The sequence below is a fragment of the Schistocerca serialis genome, chromosome 2 (genome assembly GCF_023864345.2).
Source record: "Schistocerca serialis cubense isolate TAMUIC-IGC-003099 chromosome 2, iqSchSeri2.2, whole genome shotgun sequence".
Classification (NCBI taxonomy): Eukaryota; Metazoa; Arthropoda; class Insecta; order Orthoptera; family Acrididae; genus Schistocerca; species Schistocerca serialis.
In genome coordinates this window covers 1,038,114,846-1,038,138,722 of record NC_064639.1, presented here as the reverse complement: position 1 = coordinate 1,038,138,722, position 23,877 = coordinate 1,038,114,846, and the positions used below count along the sequence as shown (strand labels likewise).

The window sequence follows — 23,877 nt, the reverse complement described above, 5'->3', positions numbered from 1 at the left end:
TTTCTTTCATCTTCTGAAAGAAACGTTCATAGTGCCAATTCAGTGTATTAATGCGATAAACATTCACTCCGTCTTGTTGCTTGTGCAACTATATTTGTAACACGCTATGCAAAGGTATCACAAATATGCCGCTTCGTAAACACAACATTAAGCCCAACAGCTGAGGCCTGAGCGTCATCTCGCATCACCTTAAACCGTCTATATATACAACGCTACCCGTGCTGCCATCTCTGAAGTCAGTCGAGAACTCGATTGACATCGATGTACAGTGCGGTTGAAATCCTTGGTTACTATACACGTCGTGGCTACGATCCAAGGTTCGTGTAACATTTCCAATGTTGCGGCCGCGCAAACAGTGATCATTAAACGCCGAAGAGGACGGATGTGTATTTACTTAGCAGATACCAACCAGAATCCAGAGGTAAGTCCGCGAGTACTGGCATATCATAGTTTAGTGGGAACAACACAAATACGGGAGATGAGTCAGTGTGACAACAATCCTGTGTCGGCACTTCTACGCGAACTAGTCATAGCCACACAGGCAGCTGAGTTCACAAGTGTGTACGTGGAAAGCGGAACGTTATCCATACTGTAGTGAAAGTAAAATAGTGTGAATACTGTACTATTGTGTAAAATGTATTATGTCCTAAACGGAACTGTGAAGTAATTTAGCGTGCGTTCTACGGAACGTATGTAATATTAAGACAACAACTTAGGTAGACGTAGAGAATATTAACAAGACTAAATTGTGAGTTGCACTGGCAGAAAAATACGCGAAATCTGAAACACTTTCGAGAGTTTTTACCCTATTAACAAAATATGAATTATCAGTGAATTTATCGGTATAGCACAAATGTGTGCGGAGGAAAAAATTATTTCCTGTACCAAGTGTAGCATGCCATCGCTAATGATGAAAATGAATTTAAAAAGGCTATTAATTGCGATAGATATACATAGGTTTTATATGAATGTTGTAGCTGTTTAAAGTGGAGAATGTTAACTCTGCAGTTCCTATATTTATGCTACACTGGCGCACCCAATTGAAAACGCATCGGTGTAGCCCGAACAACCATTAGGAGCTGTCAAGAGCTTCGAATACACGTTACTGATTCCTAGAACGTAACTTTTTCTTTTTACTGAGCATTTGATAGGTTCATCCAACGTAATTTAGGTTTGAATTAATAAGTATTCTATCCATAATCTGGTTGTCGTCAAACGCATTTGCGTGGGCGATCTGTCATGTACATGTAATGTAAGAACTGATTTGTTATCCATCGAGCTGTCGGGTTTAGCAGAACTGAATGTCAGATATTTTTCGGACGATTTGTTTCGTTATTGACCCCACGTCAAAAGAATCTAATTGGAGGTAGTAAAGACAATATTACCACCTATAGTAAACGGCATACCGGCCAAGTATAACACTAGAATATAAACTGATCGACTGTAAGATATTTCACTCCAACGCAGGCCTCTGTAAATGCTAGTGACTCTCAGCTTGTCTTTGAACATCAATCGAACGGGAAAAATGAGAATTTCTTTATCCAGAAGGGGGACTTCGTGACACACTATAGCTTAAGCTTTAAATTTGGCCATGGGAACTACAGTATCAATAAAGAATTGCATCTTATTAGCGTTATTATTTTTTCTGGATTTATCTGAATTTCTACATACTTTTTGTCTGACATTGTCAACAAAAGTTAATTTCTGTCAGTCATTTTACTGTAGTACTGCCCATGCGACAAGCGAGTTATTTGAAGTATCAAGTTAGGTATTTTTAACATTTTCAGCTTTTACATGAAGCGCATGTCAAGTACCAAATTTAGTAAACGTTATTGTAAGGGAGGAAAAAATTCGTAGTAGTAACCTTCTCGTGCCGCGAAATTTGTTCCTAAACCAGAGCTGTGAGGGTATGCGTTTCAGTTAATGTTACTGTGTATTGTCAACGTCTGTATTTGCGTAACACTAGCCGCAGTACTGTTTACGGAGAAAAACTAATAGTACATTCTCTTGGAAGGTGAAAAAATATTTCCCGCGCGCACTTGTAGCCATAATTTTGTATCTGGCTCTTCACAATATGTTCACGGGTGGTGTGTCCATTGCCCCCAGGGCGCAGATAGAATTCAGTACACCTCATCCCCCACCCGCTGTACACATACGGGAATTTTAGACTGCTCCAGTAATGTTGACGTATTTACTAAACAAATCCGTGATATATTAAGCACTTAGATATTCTAAAAGTCTTCAGTCGTATGTGGTAAATGTCGCTGATAATTTATATTAAAAATGGCAGGACTAAAAGTACTGTTCGCAGCATATGTAGGTACCAGAAGCATTTTCAGAATTCTTCCTATGAGTTAGTCTACTTAAAACAGTTGACTTTTAGCCGCATACCGCGGGATGAAACCAGTGTAGTAACACAAAGTGAACGTGGTAGCATTTCAACAGTGGCAAGTCTTTCTCCTATTTCGTAGTCGAAAACGTCATCGATGTTTAGCCGGAAACTTCGGTAACTATAAAAGTTCAAGCTGTTCAAAAGTTATGTATGAAGATTTCTATTATTTCTTCAATAAATTAAGCCGAATTACACCACCGCCAATCGGATAGCTTCTACTATTCGTAACACAGTTAGCACATAGGCTTTTAAATAGCAAGCATACTTTGGCGATCTGAATGTTTCATCATCCACGTCGAAATAATGTTTTTAGTTTGTAATTTCGTAATTTTGTAGTCATATTTAACGCAGCAGGTTCGGTGAAAGGATTTTCTCAGAAGTCCTTGACACACAAAGAGATGTTACCAAAATATTTTTCTTTAACGCCGTAAACTGGTCCATGCAAGATCTAAGACGTTGCAACTTTAACGAAGACTACAAACAAGAAGTTTCGAAGCTTCGTAATCGACGTTGTGGAAAATGCAGATACGAAATTCCTACGGATATGTCTGTAGTGTTTGTGTTTCCTTTGGCATTATTTACCGTGCAGTACAGACATACAACGGTTTGCTCGCGTCCCTTGGCCTGACAGGGTTATCTTGTAAGCCAGGGACTTCTAGCTATGTATTTTGCTCTGCCTCGAAGGCTATAGAGTTTTCTAACACAGGACGTATTCGAAATCACTCGGCATTCGCGGAAGCCTAAACGCACTTTAACCTAGAATTTCACACTTTCGATGTGATCTTTCAAATATGGTTTCCAGTCGTTTAGATTTAGGATGTTTTCGTCCTATCCAGTCCGAATACTTGTTCGATGCAACTCTCTGCGCTAGTCTATCCCGTGCAAGTCTCTTCATCTCCGCGTACTACCACAGTCTACATCCATTTGAGCCTGCTTAGGTTTGGTCTCCCTACAAAATTTTTGCTCCCCCCCCCCCCCCAACACACACACACACACACACACACACACACACACACACACACACACACTCTCTCTCTCTCTCTCTCTCTCTCTTCGTCCATTACAGAACTGACTGCTACTTCATGCTTCAGGATGTGTCCAATCAGTCGATACCTTCTTTTGATTAAGTTGGGCCGTAAATTTCTTTCGATTAAGCATCTCCTCATACTTACTCGATCTACCAATTTAATCTTCAGCATTCTTCTGTAACAGCACACTTCGAAAGCTTCTCTCCTTGGCTGAGCTACTTACCAAGTTTCTTTTCCGAACTAGGCTATGCACTCCAGACAAATACATTCTGAAGGAAACTCCCCGACATCTGAATTTATATTTGTGTTAAGATTCCTCATTGTCAGAAACGCTTTTCCTTCTTCGGTCGTCAATTATTTTGCAGTGCATACAGCAAAACCGGGAAATACGGAAGCGTCCGATCCCACCCGTCTGCTTTGACCCATGACGTCACAAATATGGCGGAAACAAAAACACACACACACTTTCCACAAGAAGCCTAATGACACTAACGGGACAAGCGCGGGAAATGGGGTGTTTTGGGTGGGGGGCAAACTAAATATAAACAAATTTAGACGCCTTGCGTAGCTACAACGTAAGTGAAGACAGCCATGCATGAATACCCACCCACCTCCCCAGGGGTCGTAACCCCTGCAACCCATAGAATATAAAGATGCTTCAGTAGCTGATTAGTGTTTTTTGTCTTTTAAAAAAAAAATCTCACGGGATAGAACGAACAGATCAGAAAGATAAATACAATAAACTAAAACAGAAATTCGAGGAAACAGATAATTAAAATAAGTAATAAGTGTTTTTAAATTTTAAAAAAATCTCACGAGATAGAACGAACAGATCAGAAAAGTAAATAAAATAAGATAAAATAGAACTGGAGACAGCCACACTCAAACCAAACTCCGCGCCGTCATGACGTCACACACAAAACCCTTACGTCACGGGTCAAAGCCGACGCGTGGGATCGGACGCTTCTGTAGACCCCAAAACAACCGCTCTACTACGTGTGTCCCATTTTTTAATCTACTTATCTGAGCATTGCCAGATTTAATTAGACTACATTCTATTTTACTTGTTTTATTTTTGTTGGTTTTCATTTTTTAACGTTTTCAAAACATTAACCATTCCGTTCGTCCTTTTACAAGTCCGTTGCCGTTTCTGCGAGAATTACGATGTCGTAACAAACATCAGTTTTTATTTCCTCTCCCTGAACTGTAATTATCTTTCCAAATTTCTCCGTGGTTTCCTTTATAGCTTGCTCGATTTACAGAGGGAATACCATCTGTCTCATTCATTTCTCAACCACCACCTCTCTTTCATCTTCCTCGACTCTTAGGACTGTAGTGAGGTTTCTGTATAAGTTGTAGATAACATAACATTTCTCTCACTGTATTTAATTTCTGCTACCTCAGAATTTCAAATACTATATTCCACTCAACATTGTCAAAAGCTTTCTCTAAACAACAAATGTTATAAACGTCAGCTTGGTTTCTTTAACTTGTCTTCCACGTTAAGTCGTGGGGTGCGACTCGCCTCGGGTCTTCCTTTATTTCTTCGGAACCCAAACCAATCTTCCCCGAAGTCGGCTTCTACCAGTTTTTCTGTAAATAATTCGTGTCGGTATTTTGCCGCCATGACTTTTTAAATAGATTGTTCGGTAATATTCACGTCTATAAACACCGCTCTTCTTCCGTATAATAATTTTTACATTCTTTCTTGAAGTCTGAAGATATTTTGCCTGTGAATTAGTTTTCTCATGGCTAGGTCTAAAGATTTACAGTAAACAGCGTATTATTCTGCACAATATTTTGGCAACTGCCGTAGTCACTCGCTTTAGGTTTTGCTACCGTTTGTGGCTCACAGTTCGGTTGTGTCCCATACAGCGCGCACCCGTAAAGGACAGCAAATGCAGTAGTCGAAATATTGCGCGCAAATGAATCTCATAATTCAGTTTGTTCCAACAAGTCTGCTTTCTACACGGTTCCTTATCGAAAATAAGAATAGCGGTTACAACTTATTTTGTACCTTTTTAAATGTATGAAAAACTGTTTATAAGCCACTAAGCCAATACTGTAATACAGATTACATAAATTAGAGATAATTACGTTCTTCTTTTCAAATACTAGACTTAATGCATGGTGCAATGTGGTGGAAGCTACACACTGTGAAACGAGTGTGTGAACATTATCTTCCTCACACAGTTCACCTGCTACATACATAGACATATAGATCACAATGCTTGCAATCATGAAAATTCCTTCTGTGTGTTGTAGATAGTACTTCCAATAGGTCCGAAATGGCTTAAATGTTCATTTCATAGCAATAAATGAACTAGTAGACATTGACAGCACAACTCAGTTGTAGCTATGTAATGGCTATTAACACTAGCAGTAGGGTCCACACTAATTATTGTTATTGGCGGTGGTTAGACACACATCACTGACAGCCTGCCATTGAAAAGCTTCTGCCAGTTCAGAAGTAAGGAGTTGAGGTACCAAGCGATTTACAAACAGTGGGCCTAAATGTTGTGCACACTTTTAATTTGGTCAATTTTTAATGGGAGTGCAGAGTATGGGTGCAGAGTATGGGTGAAGAAAGGGTCGGTAGGCAGAGGAGTGTTGGTGAGGAAGCATCTGCTATAACAAGTATCTATCCTCAGTGTGGATAGTAAGCATTCTTCCCTGAGAAGAAACTGCAGGTGGCACTCACGACGCACAGAGAATTGTTTCATCATTCTAAAAAAAAAAAAAGGCTGTTGGAAATAAGCTGTACGATTCATCTCATTAACTTATTACTTCGCTGTTTAATAAAACACTTACAGAACCAATATTATTTAGCTTTTGTAATCTTAAAAATGAAAATGTTCAAAGAAAATTTTGATTCCAAAGTTTAGTTAGAGGCTAATGCTGAGGATGGTGTGTGGGAGGGGGGTTGTGGCTAATATCGGATTGCATTCTGTTAAATTTGCGTGTCGAGCGAGGAAAAAATGACTACGCGCCCTAACCTCTTATGATCGCTGCACAAGGTATGATGGAGGCAATAAAATTGTTGCATCGTCTGGCTCGAATACTCTTTCTCTAAGTCCATCCCATAGGGACATGGGACCTGGAACCTGGATAATTTCGAAGAACCAGAGGTTGCTGAGAATTTCAGAGGGAGCATCAGGCAACAGTTGAGTTGAACAGGGGAAAGGAATACAGTAGAAGATGATTGGATAGCTTTAGGAGACTAAACAGTTGAAGGCAGCAGAGGATCAAATAGGTATAAAAGCAAGGCCTAACAGAAATCCTTGGATAACACAAGGCCTATTGAAGGAGAAAATATGAAAATGAAGCAGGCGGAAGGAAATAAAAACGCTGACAGGAAGTGTAAAATGGCTAAGAAGGAATGGCTAGAGGAGAAATGTAAGGACTTAGAAGCTTATTTCACTTGGAGAAGTTCGATACCGCCAAGAGAAAAATTAAGAGGCCTTTGGTGAAAAGAGAACCAGTTGTATGAAGATCAAGAACTCGGGTAGAAAACCAGTCCTAAGTAAAGAAGGGAAAGCTGAAAATTGGAGGGAGTAAATAGAGGGTGTATACAAGGGAGGCGAACTTGAAGGCAATAATATAGAAATAGAAGAGGACGTAGATGATGATGATGATGATGATGATGATGATGATGATGATGATGATATGGGAGACATGATACTGCGAGAATAACTTGGCAGAGCACAGGAAGACCTAAGTCGAAGCAAGGTCCCGGGATTCTACGATATTACGTCAGAATTACTGACTGCCGTGGGAGAGCTAGCCATGACAAAATCCTTCCGTCTTGTTTGCAAGATCTATGAGACAGGCGAAATACCCTCAGATTTAAAGAAGAATGTAATAATTCTAATTCCAAAGAAAGCAGGTGCTGACAGTGTGAACATTACCGAACTGTTAGTTTAATAAGTCATGGCTGGAAAATACTAACACGAATTCTTTACGCAAGAATGAAAAAAATTGGAAGAAACTGACCTCGGGCGGGAGCAGTTTGGATTCCGGAGAAATGTAGGAACACGCGAGGCAATACTGACAGTACAACTTCTTAGAAGATGGGCTAAGGAAAGGCAAATATACGTTTACAGCATTTGTAGGCTTAGAGAAAGCTTTTGATAATGTTGACTCGAAATACTTTCTTTGAAATTCTGAAGGTAGCAGGTGTAAAATAGAGTCGAGGGGCAGGAAAGGGAAGCAATGGTTGAGGAGTAGTGAGACAGGGTTGTAGCCTATCCCCGATGTAATTCAATCTGTACATTGAGCGAGCAGTAAAGGAAAACTGAGAAAAATTCAGGGAAGGAATTAAAATCCAGGGAGAAGAAATAAAAACTTTGAGGTTTGCCGATAATATTGTAATTCTGACAGACAACAAAGGTTTGGAAGAGCAGTTGAACGGAATGGACAGTGTCCTGAAAGGAGCAAATAAAATGAAGAACTACAAAAGCAAAACAAGCATATGGAATGTAGTTGAATTAAATAAGAAGATGCTAAGGGGTTTACACTAGGAAACTAGATACGTAGAGTAGATGAGTTTTGTTATTTGGGTAGCAAAATAACTGATAATGGCCGAAGTACAGAGGATATAAAATATAGATGGCAATGGCAAGAAAAGCGTTTCTGAAGAAGACTAATTTGTTAACATCTAATGTAGATTTAAATTTTAGGAAGTATTTTCTGAAGGTATTTGTCTGGAGTGTAGTCGTGCACGAAGTGAATTATGGACGATAGCTAGTTCAGACAGGGAGAGAATAGAATCTTTCGAAATGTGGTGCTACAGAAGAATGTTGAAGATTAGATGAGTAGATCATGTCATTAATGAGAAGGTACTGAACAGAACTGGGAAAACAAATTTGTGGCACAACCTGACTAGAAGAAGAGATCGGTTGATAGGATTCATTCTGAGACATCAAGGGATCACAAAGTTAGTTATGGGGGGGAAGTTTCGGGGGTAAAAATAAAGGATGGAGACAGAGATGAATACAGTAAGCAGATTCAGGATGATGCAGGTTACAGCAGTTATCCGGAGATGAAGTTGCTCCCACAGGATACAGTAGCATGGAGAGCTGCATCAAACCAGCTTTCGGATTGAAGACAACAACAACAATCCCTTAGAGAACTGTAAGCACATCTTCCTTCTATAGTTTCCAATTTAAGTTCCTTGATCATCCCTATAACACATGAATATGGACTGTACTCACCTGGGAATTCACTGCACTTTCTCCAACTCCCCGCCCCACCCCAAAACAGTCTTTCCCTACTACTGATTTCACGCGTCCGTTCTATCTCGTATCGCTTAGCGAAGTATTAACCGATAGACATTTAAATGACCTGACGGGCCCCACTAATGTTAATGTCGGACACTGCCACGCTCTTTATCTTTGTTATGCGAATTCTCTTGCATTTATCCACACTTAAAGAGGACTAGGGATCAGTACACCAGGTGGAAGAAGGTAGTGCTGCATTTCCGTACTATCATCAAAAGATACTTTGCTTCCCGCCCGGATAGCCCTGCGTGTTAGCACGCTGCTTCCGAAATGGGACAGGCGCACCGGCCACAGATAGAATCAACCTGGTTGTGTCTTTCAGGCGCTTTTCCCACATCCCGCTAGGTGGATGCCGGACTGGTACCCACGTTCCGCCTCGGTTACAGAAACCGTTCGCACACTTTCACATGGATGGGGACAGCTGGACTCCACAAATTCCGTCGTGGAAGGGGGGAGGGGGTAAGAAGATCGTTAAAGGAAAGGCATTTGCCAACTTCTAACATTAAATAATGCAAAGTTCGATAATAAACATGTTGACACTGTGCAGGAACAGAATAAAGGCAACTGAAAAAGACCAAACTACACTCCTGGAAATGGAAAAAAGAACACATTGACACCGGTGTGTCAGACCCACCATACTTGCTCCGGACACTGCGAGAGGGCTGTACAAGCAATGATCACACGCACGGCACAGCAGACACACCACGAACCGCGGTGTTGGCCGTCGAATGGCGCTAGCTGCGCAGCATTTGTGCACCGCCGCCGTCAGTGTCAGCCAGTTTGCCGTGGCATACGGAGCTCCATCGCAGTCTTTAACACTGGTAGCATGCCGCGACAGCGTGGACGTGAACCGTATGTGCAGTTGACGGACTTTGAGCGAGGGCGTATAGTGGGCATGCGGGAGGCCGGGTGGACGTACCGCCGAATTGCTCAACACGTGGGGCGTGAGGTCTCCACAGTACATCGATGTTGTCGCCAGTGGTCGGCGGAAGGTGCACGTGTCCGTCGACCTGGGACCGGACCGCAGCGACGCACGGATGCACACAAAGACCGTAGGATCCTACGCAGTGCCGTAGGGGACCGCACCGCCACTTCCCAGTAAATTAGGGACACTGTTGCTCCTGGGGTATCGGCGAGGACCATTCGCAACCGTGTCCATGAAGCTGGGCTACGGTCCCACACACCGTTAGGCCGTCTTCCGCTCACGCCCCAACATCGTGCAGCCCGCCTCCAGTGGTGTCGCGACAGGCGTGAATGGAGTCGCTTCTGCCTTGGTGCCAATGATGGTCGTATGCGTGTTTGGCGCCGTGCAGGTGAGCGCCACAATCAGGACTGCATACGACCGAGGCACACAGGGCCAACACCCGGCATCATGGTGTGGGGAGCGATCTCCTACACTGGCCGTACACCATTGGTGATCGTCGAGGGGCACTGAATAGTGCACGCTACATCCAAACCGTCATCGAACCCATCGTTCTACCATTCCTAGACCGGCAAGGGAACTTGCTGTTCCAACAGGACAATGCACGTCCGCATGTATCCCGTGCCACCCAACGTGCTCTAGAAGGTGTAAGTCAACTACCCTGGCCAGCAAGATCTCCGGATCTGTCCCCCATTGAGCATGTTTGGGACTGGATGAAGCGTCGTCTCAGGCGGTCTGCACGTCCAGCACGAACGCTGGTCCAACTGAGGCGCCAGGTGGAAATGGCATGGCAAACCGTTCCACAGGACTACATCCAGCATCTCTACGATCGTCTCCATGGGAGAATAGCAGCCTGCGTTGCTGCGAAAGGTGGATATACACTGTACTAGTGCCGACATTGTGCATGCTCTGTTGCCTGTGTCTATGTGCCTGTGGTTCTGTCAGTGTGATCATGTGATGTATCTGACCCCAGGAATGTGTCAATAAAGTTTCCCCTTCCTGGGACAATGAATTCACGGTGTTCTTATTTCAATTTCCAGGAGTGTATTCTTTCCTGTTGGCAAATGCAATCTTACAGTGCTACCGATCCCGTCTGATAAATAAGTTTTTGTTTACTGAGGACATTATAGAGTCCATTAAGTTTCGTTCGAGTACACGCATGTTATTTTCATTTGTGTCGAACATTGCTCGTCCAGTAGCGTTTCCTGTCGGTCAAAAAATGTGCAAGGCAATCCTGTTCGTGAAACAACTTCATACATCAGGTTGTTTACTTCCCGACAATTTGACACATTGACGAACAGCTTTCGAAAATCCTGACTACCTATCTTTAATCATGTTGTTGTTGTTGTCATCAGTCCAGAGACTGGTTTGATACAGCTCTCCGTGCTACTCTATCCAGTGTAAGCTTCATAATCTCCCAGTACCTACTGCAACCTACACCCTTCTGAATCTGTTTTAGTGTATTCATCTCTTGGTCTCCCTCTACGATTTTTACCCTCCACGCTGCCCGCCAATACTAAATTGGTGATCCCTTGATGCCTCAGAATATGCCCTACCAACCGATCCCTTCTTCTAGTCAAGTTGTGCCACAAATTTTTCCTGTCTACAATTCTATTCAATACCTCCTCATTAGTTATGTGATCTACCCATCCAATCTTCAGCATTCTTCTGTAGCACCACATTTCGAAAGCTTCTATTCTCTTCTTGTCTAAACTATTTATCGTCCACGTTTCACTTCCATATATGGCTACAGTCCATACAAATACTTTCAGAAACGACTTCCTGACACTTAAATCTATACTCGATGTTAACAAACTATTGTTGTTATGTATCAATAAGTCATTTTCTTCAAGGTGATTCATAATGTTAGAGTACAGTATATGCTCCAAAATCCTATTGCAAATTGAGGTCAGTGATATGCGTCTGTAATTCAATGGGTTACTCCTATTTCCTTTCTCGAATATTGGTGTGACCTGTGCTACTTTCCAGTCTTTAGGAACAGACCTTTCATCAAGTGAGTGGTTGTATATGATAGCTAAGAAAGGCGCTATACTCTGAATGGAACCTGATTGGTATACCATCTGGACCGGAAGACTTGCCTATCTTAAATGATTTGAGTTGTTTCGCAACACCTAAGATATCTACTTTTATGCCACTCATGCTAACAGCTGTTCTGGTTTCGAATTCTGGAATATTTACTTTCTCTTCTTTCGTCAAAGAATTACGGAAAACTGTATTTAGTAACTCCGCTTTAGTGGCACCATCATCGGTAACATTTCCATCGCTATCGCGCAGTGACGGTATTTTTTTTTTTCCCCACTGGTGTACTTTACATACGACCAGAATCTCTTTGGGTTTTCTACCATATTTTGAGACAATATTTCATTTTGGAAACTATTAAAAGCATCTCGGTCCGTATTAAATTTCGAGCTTCCGTAAAACCTAGCCAGCCTTGGGAATTTTGTGCTCTCCTGAATTTGGCATGCTTTTTTCGTTGCTTCTGCAACAGTGTTCTGACGTGTTTCGTGTACCATGGTGGATCAGTCCCGCCTCTCATTAACTTACGCGGTATGAATCTATCTGTTGCTGTCGATATTGTATCTTTGAATTTGAGCCATATCTGGTCAACACTTACATAATAAGCTTGGAAGGAATTGAGACTCTCTCTTAGGAAGGCATCAAGCGAATTTTTATCTGCTGTTTTAAATATATTTTGCGTTTATTTTTAGTGGTTTTGGTTGATATAGTTTTGAGCCTCGCTACACTGACCTTGGGTTCACTAATCCCTGTACCCACCATGACGCTCTCTATTAGATCAGGATTATTTGTGGCTAGGAGGTCAAGTGTGTTTTCGTAACCATTTACTAATTGTTCAAAGTAATTCTCAGAGAAAGCACTTAGTACAGTTTCGGAAGAAAAAATGGCTCTGAGCACTATGAGACTTAACATCTGAGGTCATCAGTCCCTAAAACTCAGAACTACTTAAACCTAACTAACCTAAGGACATCACGAACATCCATGCCCGATACAGGATTCGAACCTGCGACCGTAGCGGTCGCTCGGTTCCAAACTGAAGCGCCTAGAACCGCTCGGACATTTCGGCAGGCAATAACGGACGATGTTTTCTGTCTACCACTGGCTTTGAACATGTATTTTCGCCAACAAATCGAGGGTAGATTGAAGTCTCCACCAATTATAACTGTACGAGTGGGGTACTTATTTTTAATGAGATTAAAGTTTTCTTTGAACCGTTCAGCTATTATATCATCTGAGTGGGGGTGGGGGAGGGGGGGGGGGAAGGTAGAAGGAATCAATTATTATTTTGGTACGGCTGTTGAGTATAACTTCTACCCATTGTTATTCGCAGAACTATCTATTTCAACTTCACTACAAGATAAACTACTGCCAACAGACACAAACACACCACCACCTACTTTATTTAATCTGTCCTTTCTGAACACGGTTTGCGCCTCTGTAAAAAATTTCGGCAGAATTTCTCTCTGGCTTTAGCCAGCTTTCTGTTCCTACAGCGGTTTCAGTCTTATATCAGCGCTTGAAGCTCTGGTACTTTTCCAACACAGCTACGACAATTCACAACTACAATACCGCCTGTTGCTTGGTAGCCGCCTTCTGTGTGTAGCGGACACCTGACCTATTTAGCGGAACCCGAAACCACACCACCCTATGGCGCAAGTCGAGGAATCTGCAGCCTACACGGTCGCAGAACCGTCTGAGCCTCTGATTCAGACCCTCCACTCGGCTCTGTACCAAAGGTCCGCAATCGGTCCTGTCGACGATGTTGCAGATGGTGAGCTCTGCCTTCATCTCGTTAGCAAGACTGGCAGTCTTCACCAACTCAGATAGCCGCCGGAAACTAGAGAGAATCTCTTCCGATCCATAGCGACACACGTCATTAGTGCCGACATGAGCCACCACCTGCAGTTGGCTGCACGCTGTACTCTTCATGGCATCCGAAAGGATTCTTTCCACATCTTGGATGACTCCCCCGGTGTGCACACGGAGTGCACATTGGCTTTCTTCCCGTCCTTAGCTGCCATATCCATAAAGGGCTCCATCACCCGCCTAACATTGGAGCTCCCAGTGACAAGCAATCCCACCCACTGCGCTTGTCCGGACCTCTCAGGAAGACCGGTCACTGCCACAACAGGCGAGGCCGCCCTTGCTGGCTCAGAAGTACTTTCAGCAGTGAGCAATACCTCAAACCTGTTACGGAGGCGTAAGGATACAGCCTTGCGGCCTGGGATTCGCGACCCCACCACGGTTCGCCAATCACCGTCAGGCAAGTGTCGACCGGCAGGGACGTCCGAATCCGAGGGTGCAGTGGCATCAGAGATCCCAGGCGATGCTACAGGTTCCAGAGCGCTCGCCTCGGGTGTCCCAATGTCACCGCGACCCAGGGCAACAGCCTGGGGCAACAGCCTGGAGCCTGTCGACCACGGCCAACACAGCTTCCAGCTGTTTACGGATGGTGGCCAATTCCCCCTGAATCCGTACACAACAGGCGCAGTCCCTATCCACCCCTAACAATTTTTCTTTCCTCTTTTATCTCACAAGCCGTTCAAAACACACTGATGACTTGTATTTACACTATACGGGTACTAAAGCGCGATGCTACAACTCTCAAATACTATAATACGCCAGAAATTTGTGAATTAAACTATGCACGTACCCAAAATCACGCATAGAAGTATTAAACTATGAAACAAATAAGTGAGCTAAGAGTAAGACTTGCTGCTGGCTGCTACTGATCCAGCGGCGGCAGGGAGCTCACTGGCTGTGAGTCAGTCATGCGGAGATTCAGACACGTGAACAAGGCAGATTCACATGGATAGCTGCAACAATCCAACCGTCAGACAGACGGCCACATTGACACTAATCTCTTAAGGAACTGTAAATGTATTTTTGCGAGGAATGGAATAAAATCGGCTTGAGTATCGTTAAGGATTTTTAAATACCGATTCGCAGGAGATTTTAGATGCCAGAAACGGTTCTTTACCTTATTAGATATTTTCGTTCTTTTTTCCTACTTCTTTGGGATCCATTCTGCGTGTGAAAGTATTCTGTAGTTTCAGAATCAATGCTGGTGTGAATTAGATGTTAGATAGCGCGATAGTGTTGACACCCTAGCGTTTCAGGAGCTACATTGTTGTACAGTACGCGTGCTACCAGCCTGCGCAGTACTGAATACACTGAGGTGACAAGCCATGGGATAGCGCTATGCACATTTAGAGATTGCGCTAGTATCGCGTGTACGAGGTACGAGGCGTGTTTTTTAAGTAAGTACCGTCTTGAAATTAAAAAAGACGTGCTAAGATATCTCAATAATTTTATTTTTACCTGAAAGCCTGTACCTTGATCTAGTTTTCTACATAATTTCCGTCAATATTGAGGCACTTGTCATAACGTTGTACCAGTTTTTGAATACCTTTCTCATAGATGTCTGCCGCCTGACTTGTTGACCACTGCATCACCACTGTTTTGACTTCGTCATGGTCTTGAAGACGCTGACCGCCCAGCTGTTTCTTCAAGTGCAGGAACAGGTAGTAGTCACTGGGCGCAAGACTGCGGCTGTACGGAGGATGATCTAGAGTTTCCCATCGAAAATATGTGATGATATCTTGTCTGATTCGCCACATGCGGACGGGCATTGTCTTGCATCAAAACGATGACCACCCATGTTTCATCGCCCGTAAGAAAACATTACTGTCGGTGTGGTACCGCTCAAGGAAAGTCAATGCACTTTCTAAACGTTTGGTTTTGTGCACATCCGTCAACATTTTCGGCACCGAACGTGCGCTCAATTTTCGGTAATTAAAGTGCTCGGTCACAATGCCATACAAAACACTACGAGAAACATTAGGAAAGTCATCCCGCAAGGAGGAAATCGCAAAGCGTCTGTTTTCTCTCACCTTATTGTCCACCGCCTGCATCAAATTTTCATTAACGACCGGAGGACGCCCACTCCGTTGTTCATCATCCATATTTGTGGGCCATCTTTAAATGCTCTCACCCACTTTCTTACCATTCCATCACTCATAATGTTTTCTCCGTAAACTGCACAGATGTCTCGATGAATATCGATCGCTTTTAGGCCTTTAGCACTAAGAAATCTTATAACAGCCCTTACTTCACAGTCGGTGGGACTCACGATTATCGGAGGCATCTTAAACACTCAGTATACCACGTAAACAAGGAAGAATCAGAATGTAGTGGCATCAGTGCGTAGATTAAGGTACAGGCTTTCATGTAAAAATAAAATTATTGAGATATCTTAGCACGTCTTTTTTAATTTCAAAACGGTACTTACTTTAAAAAACACGCCTCGTATAAAAGGGCAGTTTATAGGTGGAGTGTCATTTATACTCATGTGGAAAGGTTTCCGGTGTTATCGTTGCCGCTCGACGGGAATTAGCAGACTTTGAATGCGGAATGATAGTTGGAGATAGACGGATGGGACATTCCATGTCGGAAATCGTTAGGGAATTCAGTATTCAGAGATCCACAGTGCCAAAATTGTGCCGAGAATACCAAATTCCAGGCACTACCTCTCACCACGGGCAATACAGTGGCCGAAAGTCTTCACTTAACGCCGACACCAGCAGCGTTTGCATACAGTCGTCATTGTTAACAGACATGCAACAATGCGGGAAATAACTGCAGAAAGCAGTATGGGGTGTACGATGGCCGTATCCGTTAGGACAATGAGGCGAAATCTGGCGTTAATGGACCATGGCAGCAAACGACCGACGCCAATGCCATTGGTAACATCACGACATCGTCTGCCGCGCCTCTCTTGGCTTCGTGACCGTATCGGTTGGACCCTAGACGAATGCAAAACCGTGGTCTGGTCAGAGGAATCCCGATTCAGTTGGTAAGAGCTGATGGTAGGATTCGAGTGTGCCGCAGACACCACAAAGCCATCGATTCCGGTTGTCAACAACACCCTATGGAAGTTCGTGTGGCTCCATAATAGTGTTGAGTTTGTTTACATGGAATGGACTGGGTCCTCTGGCCCAACCGAACCGATCATTGCCGGCCGGAGTGGCCGAGCGGTTCTAGTCTCTACAGTCTGGAACCGCGCGACCACTACGGTCGCAGGTTCGAATCCTCCCTCGGGCATGGATGTGTGTGATGTCCTTAGATTAGTTAGGTTTAAGTATTTCTAAGTTCTAGGGGACTGATGACCTCAGAAGTTAAGTCCCATAGTGCTCAGAGCCATTTTTGAACCGATCATTGACTGTGATTATTTTTGGTACCTGGCAGACCATATGCAACCATCCATGGACTTCGTTGTTAGACAACGATGGAATTTTTATGGATGACAATTTGCCATGTCACCGATCCACAGCTGTTCGCGACTGGTTTAAAGAACATTCTGGGCAATTCGAACGAATGATTTGGCCACCCAGATCCTCTGACATGAATCCCATCCAACATTCTGGGACATAATCGGAAGTTCGACACGCAAGTCACCGAAGTGGCGTCAACTCGAAAGACTTGCGCTAGGCGACCTGTCTACCCGACGGGAGGCCCTAGACACACGGCATTTATTTAACGGGATGTCAGTTCGTGCACAAAATCCTGCCCTGGTAACACTTCCGCAATTATGGAAGGCTAGAGAGGCTCAGTATTTCTGCAGGGGACTTCCAAAGACTTGAGGCCATGCCAGGCAGAGTTGTTGCGCTACGCGGGGCAAAACGAGGTACGATACGATATTAGGAGGTATCCCATGACTTTTGTCTGCTCACTGTATTGCAGTGTGTGCCAGCCGAGGAAACGAGCCAACGCAAAGAGTTGTAGGATATGTGCGAGATTCAGAAAGAACAGTAACTTTGGATGGGGACGGAATGCGCGCTTAAGATTACTGGGAGACTCTGGCTAGGTGTATGCCAGCCGAGGTGTGGGCGACACGCCAGACAGTCGGCGGCTCCGCTCCTGCTCACGTAAGTAACAAGGAGACTGTGGCTGGCGATCGATTGTAGAGGAACGCACTGCGACAGCCAACATTGGCCGCCGAGGCCACTCTGCAGGAACTCCTCGCGAACCGGCGGGGCAGTTCCCAAGAACGGTTAGAGCTGCAGTAGTCAGCCTCAGTGGCAGAGGTTGGTGAAGACCGTGGAAGATTAATATTATACACATAATCTCACATATTTTCATACACATTTCATCTGTCATTGTTGTGATCGTCAGTCAGAAAACTGGTTTGACGTGCACCATAATTCTTTTCTGCCCAGGTCTATTTAGTACCTCCTCATTAGTTACGTGATCTGTCCATGTATCTTCGGCATGTATGTATGTGTGTACTGAACTGGGGATCTAGAAACGACGGAGAGGCTTCGTCCCCGTCGTAGCCCTCAGTGGTACTCAACCCCACAATACGTGACAGCAGTCCACTCACCCCAACGCCGCCCCACACCGAACCCAGGGTTATTGTGCGGTTCGGCCCCCAGTGGACCCCTCCGGGAACAACTCATTCCAGACGAGTGTTGTAACCCCAGTGTTTGCGTGGTAGAGTAATTATGGTGTACGCGTACGTGGAGACTGTTTGCGCGGCAATCGCCGACATAGTGTAACTGAGGCGGAATAAGGGGAAACAGCCCGAATTCGCCGAGGCAGATGGAAAACCGCCTTAGAAACCGTTCACAGGCTGGCCGGCACACCGGACCTCGACACCAATCCGCCGGGCGGATTCGTGCCGGGGACCAGCACGCCTTCCCGCTCAAGAAGCAATGCGTTAGTCTTCTGTAGCACCACATTTCAAAATCTTCTATTCTCTTCTTGTCGAAACTGTTTATCGTCCGTATTTCCGTTCCATACATGGCTACACTCCTTATAAATACTTTCAGAAAAGACTTCCTGACACTTAAATCTATATTCTACAGAAACGTTTCTCTTGTCATTGCCAGCCTAGTCCGCAGCTCGTGCGCTCCCTCGGTCGCGTTCTCGCTTCCAGAACACGGGGTCCCGGGTTCGATTCCCGGCAGGGTCAGGGATTTTCACCTGCCTCAAGATGACTGGGTGTTTGTGTTGTTCACATCTTTTCATCGTCATTCAAGAAAATGGCGAGATTAGACTGAGCTGAGGAGGTTGGGAATTTGTACGGGCGCTGATAACCGCGCATTTGAGCGCCCCACAAACCCATCATCATCATCCATCATAATCATCATTGCCAGTCTACATTTTATGTCCCCTCTACTTCGGACATAAGTTATCCTTCCTAAATAACTAAACCCATGCACTAACGTAAGAGTCCCGATTCCTAATGTAATTCCCTCCTCACCTGATTTAATTCGAGTACATTCCATTATCTCTGTTTTGATTTCGTTCCTGCTCATCTTAGATCCTCCTTTCAAAACACTGCCCAGTCTGTTCCACTCCTCTTCAAAGTCCTTTGTATTCTCTGACAGAATTACTGTCTTCGGCAAACAGCAAAGTTTTTATTTCTTCTCCCTAACTTTAATTCCTACTCCAAATTTTTTCGTTTGTTTCCTGTACTACGTGCTCATTGTACTGAGTGGATAACATCGGTGTTAGTCTACAACCCTGTGTCACTCCCTTCTCAACCACTGGTCCCCTTTCATGCCCCTCGACTCTTATAACTGCCGTCTGGTTTATGTATAAGTTTTAAATAGCCTATCGTTCCTGTATTTTATCCTCGCCACCTCCAGAATTTCAAAGACATTACTCCACGCAACATTGTCACAACATTTCTCTAATTCTACAAATGCTATGTTCATAGTTCTGCCTTTGCGTAGCCTATCTTCCAAGGTAAGTCGTACGGTCACTATTGCCTCGCGTATTCCTACATTTCTCCGGAATCCAAATTGATCTTCCCCGGGGTTAGCTTCTACCAGTTTTTCCATTCTTCTTCAAAGAAGTCATGTACGTATTTTGCAGCCATGACTTACTAAACCGAAAGTTCAATAATATTCACACCTCCAAGCACCTGCTTTCTTTGGGATTGGAATTATTACATTCTTTTTGAAATCTGAGGGTATTTCGCCTGTCTCATACATATTGCACGCCAGATGGAAGAGTTTTGTTGTGGCTAGCTCTCTCAAGGCTATCATCTGTATCTGTAGTGAATTTGATCCTGCAGTTTCATCACAATCTCGAGGAAACTTGTAATTCTGCCTGGGTAAGATGTATGCAAAAAGTATGAGTTTTAAAAGCAACATCTACTTCAACTTACCGGTAGTGATTAAACCAAAAATTTGCTCATATTGCTCGTGAGACATTATTTGAAATTTTAGTACTGGGTATTGCCTTACTCCTGCTACAGACCCCTGGGTGTAGTGGGGGTATTTACTCCCACTGTGTTTTAATATACAAATGACGAGTCAGGATCTTTTACAATTACTATCACAGGGTTCTAGGGATTGTAGAGGGCACATAGTCGACAAAGTTTTGATAAGGAACCCATGGGCGGAAATGTATCGTTTTGGATGTAAAATAAATTTGAAGGTCAGATCACTTTGGAATCTCATACTTAACGGTACAGACCAAATTGAGAAAATGGCGCCGTGATCAGTCCGTTGGAAGCAATGTGCTCTCCGTTTAGTCACCACTTCAGCGTTCTGCTCACTTGTCAGTCCGTCACTGAGCAGACCGAGATAGTACAGTATGGCGGAACACACCTTTGAAGAGTACTCATAGAGGGTGATAATTTACGGTAAAGCTGGACCTAATGGTGGAGCAGCGACGCATGTATCGAGAACGTTTCCCGAATCTCCTCAGTTCATCACACACCATTTGCCTTAGACTATAACAGCGGCTACGAGGACCCGGTACGTTCGCAGCTAAGAGGGATGACTGCGGTGCTCCACGGACATACCACACTCTCAACCTAGGACAGGATGTCTTTCGTCACGTAGAAGAGAAACCGATGATGACATACCATGGGCGTGCCCCACGCGAGCTTCTGCCGTGTTCCGCATGATAAACTCTACCCTTACCACCGAAAGAGCGTGCCTGCATTGATTCCGTTAGATTTTGCGCTATGCATCAGTTTCTGTACGCCATTTCTACATCATACTGTCGACATGCGTGAATTTTCACGCCGCAATCTTTTTACGGATGCTCACTTTACCTGGGAGGCTGTCAGCCACATTTGGGATGGCACAAATCGTTATGCCACACATTCGCGTGGATTTCAGCAACAGTTCCGTACCAATATATGGGCTTGTATCACTGATGGTCATCTTACTGGGGCGTACTTTCTTCCGTACCGCCTATCGAGTCCCAGATACTTGACAGTACTGGAAGATGCACTGCCAGAGCTATGGGAACATTTCCACTGTCACTTCGTCAGGAAATAGTGGTTCCAACATGATGCACCCGCGTATTTTGCGCATAGTGTCCGCGAAAATCTCCTACACAGATGCTGTGAAAGGTGGATAGATCGAGGTGAACCAACTCCTTGGTCGCGCCATGGCCGCCAGATTTAACTCCTCTCCACTTTTTCATGTGAGGTCTGTGGAAGTACCGGGTGATCAAAAAGACAATATAAATTTGAAAACTGAATAAATCACGGAATAATGTAGATAAAGAGGTAAAAATTGACACACATGCTTGGAATGACATGGGGTTTTATTTGAACTAAAAAACAAAAAAACACCCTATATTGCTAGACGCGTGAAAGATCTCTTGCGCGCGTCGTTTAATGATGATCGTGTGCTCAAGCGCCACTTTCGTCATACTTGGCCCCCCAGGTCCCCAGACCTCAGTCCGTGCGATTATTGGCTTTGGGGTTACCTGAAGTCGCAAGTGTATCGTGATCGACCGACATCTCTAGGGATGCTGAAGGACAACATCCGACGCCAATGCCTCACCATAACTCCGGACATGCTTTACAGTGCTGTTCACAACATTATTCCTAGACTACAGCTATTGTTGAGGAATGATGGTGGACATATCGAGCATTTCCTTTAAAGAACATCATCTTTGCTTTTTCTTACTTTGTTATGCTAATTATTGCCATTCTGATCAGATGGAGCCATCTGTGGGACATTTTTTGAACGTTTGTATTTTTTTGGTTCTAATAAAACCCCATGTCATTCCAAGCATGTGTGTCAATTTGTACCTCTCTATCTAGATTATTCCGTGATTTATTCAGTTTTCAAATTTATACTGACTTTTTGATCACCTGGTATTAAAGAATGCACGTAATGGCCCCAGACTAGGTCTGCGACCAACACAACTGTGGATGAGGAATTTGTGTAAATGCGAATTGGGTATCATGGCCTGCTAACAGCTCTATGCTGTGTGGTTCGTTAAAATTTTCGTATTACTTCTTTGAGTGACTGTTTTTCAGGTTGTAAGATAAAAGAAGATACTGAAAACTAGTAACAAAGTCACGCAGGTGGCGGATTGGTGCCATGTCGAAGTGTTGCTTCTCTCCTACTAAAAAGCTGAAAATGGAACTAGCTGCACAATGATTATTAACATAAAGTGGACTGGTATTGTAACAGAGTATTCAAACACATTGTGAATGAAAGTTAACTCAATATATTAGAAATTATTTAGAGCTACAGAGAAAGATGCTTATATGACAAGGTAGCGAACAGCCAGGCATCTCCTAGCTGCCTTCGAAGAAAAATTGAAGATTGCGTATTCGTTTATTGGTGCAGATAAGTACGGCATATGGACTCCCTGGTCCTTTATTGTATTGTATGGAACTGGGGACGTAGAAACGACGGAGAAGCTTCGTCCCCGCCGTAGCCCTCAGTGGTTCACAACCCCACAACAGGCTACAGCAGTCCACTCACCCCGCCGCCGCCCCACACCGAACCCAGGGTTATTGTGCCGTTCGGCCCCCAGGCCCTCAGCAGTTTGGTCCTTCAGGAACTCACACACATTTGAACATTTGATACACTTCAAATACTTCAAGGAAGTACTTCATAACATTAGTTTTAATAATCAACAGCCTCAGTTGCACCGTTTACCTAGAATTTACCTAGGTTTCAGTCGGGATACAACCTTCTTCAGAATAACAGTAACTACTGTTGCTCCATAGTGGACATCGTCAAGCTAAAACTACAAATCGATAAATTATCATCAGACTGTAAGAACTTATCTGAAACTGCCTCGGCCTCACTTCACGCCCGCGATGCAGCAGCCACGAGGTGCTGTATTGGAAGATATTTTACTTCATAACACTTAAATTTATAATCGATGTAATACTTAGAGGAACTGGTTTTGAATTTCCAATAGTACCATGTTGTAAGTGGCGTATTGTCCTGAGATCGCGGTGCCACGCTACAGTTAGCAACGCATATCGATACCACAGACGGTAGTGAGGTCTCTTTGCAATCTGCAACGTCAAATGAGGAACACTTCTGTTTAGACCACGCCTCCCCTCCCTGCACAGCAACGCCCTCGCACCAGAGGTCAATATAGTGTCGAGCATACAAAACCTCTGCCCAGTTCGTGGTGTGATCTGTTAAGAAGTCGGCATCTTCCAGAAGGACAGAGTTAGTCGAAGATTCAGTAAGACGTGTACCTGTGACAATGTTGAACGTTGTACTTAAAGAGAGCAGTTCGTCATTAATAGTCAACGACAATTGTAAATATTCTACGTTCTCCTGAGGCAAAGAACTGTCTCAAGTTAAGTAAATCTTATTACTCATTTATGTAATAAATTGAACTAATATTTCATGTGTTTAGTTCGATGAGCTCCAAGAGCAATCAAAGGACCCACAGTTATGGCTGCACGAAAGTAGTTTTGTCTGGTCACAACAGCAATATATTTAATTTATAGTCTCTTGATTGTGATTAACTGAATGAAATGACGCTTGTGTAGACTGAGAAGATAATCAATTTTTTACAGTGCTGGCCATTAAAATTGCAGCACCGCAAACGCAGCGCGGAACAAAGTACAGAGTGGCATGAAGTGTACTACAATGCGCAACAGACTCAAAGGATCTCTTTTTCGAAACCACGTAATCCTGTCATTGCGACGCATGACTTCTAAATCTGACTCAAATGTGTCTACGACCTTCCTCTGTAACGGTGTGAAAGCGTCGCTCCCAGAGAAGTAGCCCTCGTTCTCGGCGAAACGACCAACAGCAAGGTGTCGACACTTGCGAAAAGCAGGCCACAGTTCACAAGTTCATGGGAGCTGTAAGATGGGTTAATGATGTCACATAGGCACCAAATGTTACCGGAATCTTGCCCGAAGCAACCGTGGACGTGTCAGACGATGAAAATATCGTCACAGCATTTGTTGGGTGGTTT

General features: G+C 43.9%; 1 protein-coding gene across 2 annotated transcripts in view; it reads left to right on the top strand.

Annotated features, from left to right (window-relative positions):
* The first annotated feature begins 260 nt into the window (after window positions 1-260).
* LOC126458459 (anoctamin-10) overlaps window positions 261-23,877 on the top strand; it is a 317,839-nt gene continuing 294,222 nt past the window's right edge. For both annotated transcript variants that reach the window (XM_050095530.1, XM_050095529.1), the window contains exon 1: window positions 261-421. The gene's annotated coding sequence lies outside the window, so the exon portion shown is untranslated. The remainder of the gene's footprint in view (window positions 422-23,877) is intronic.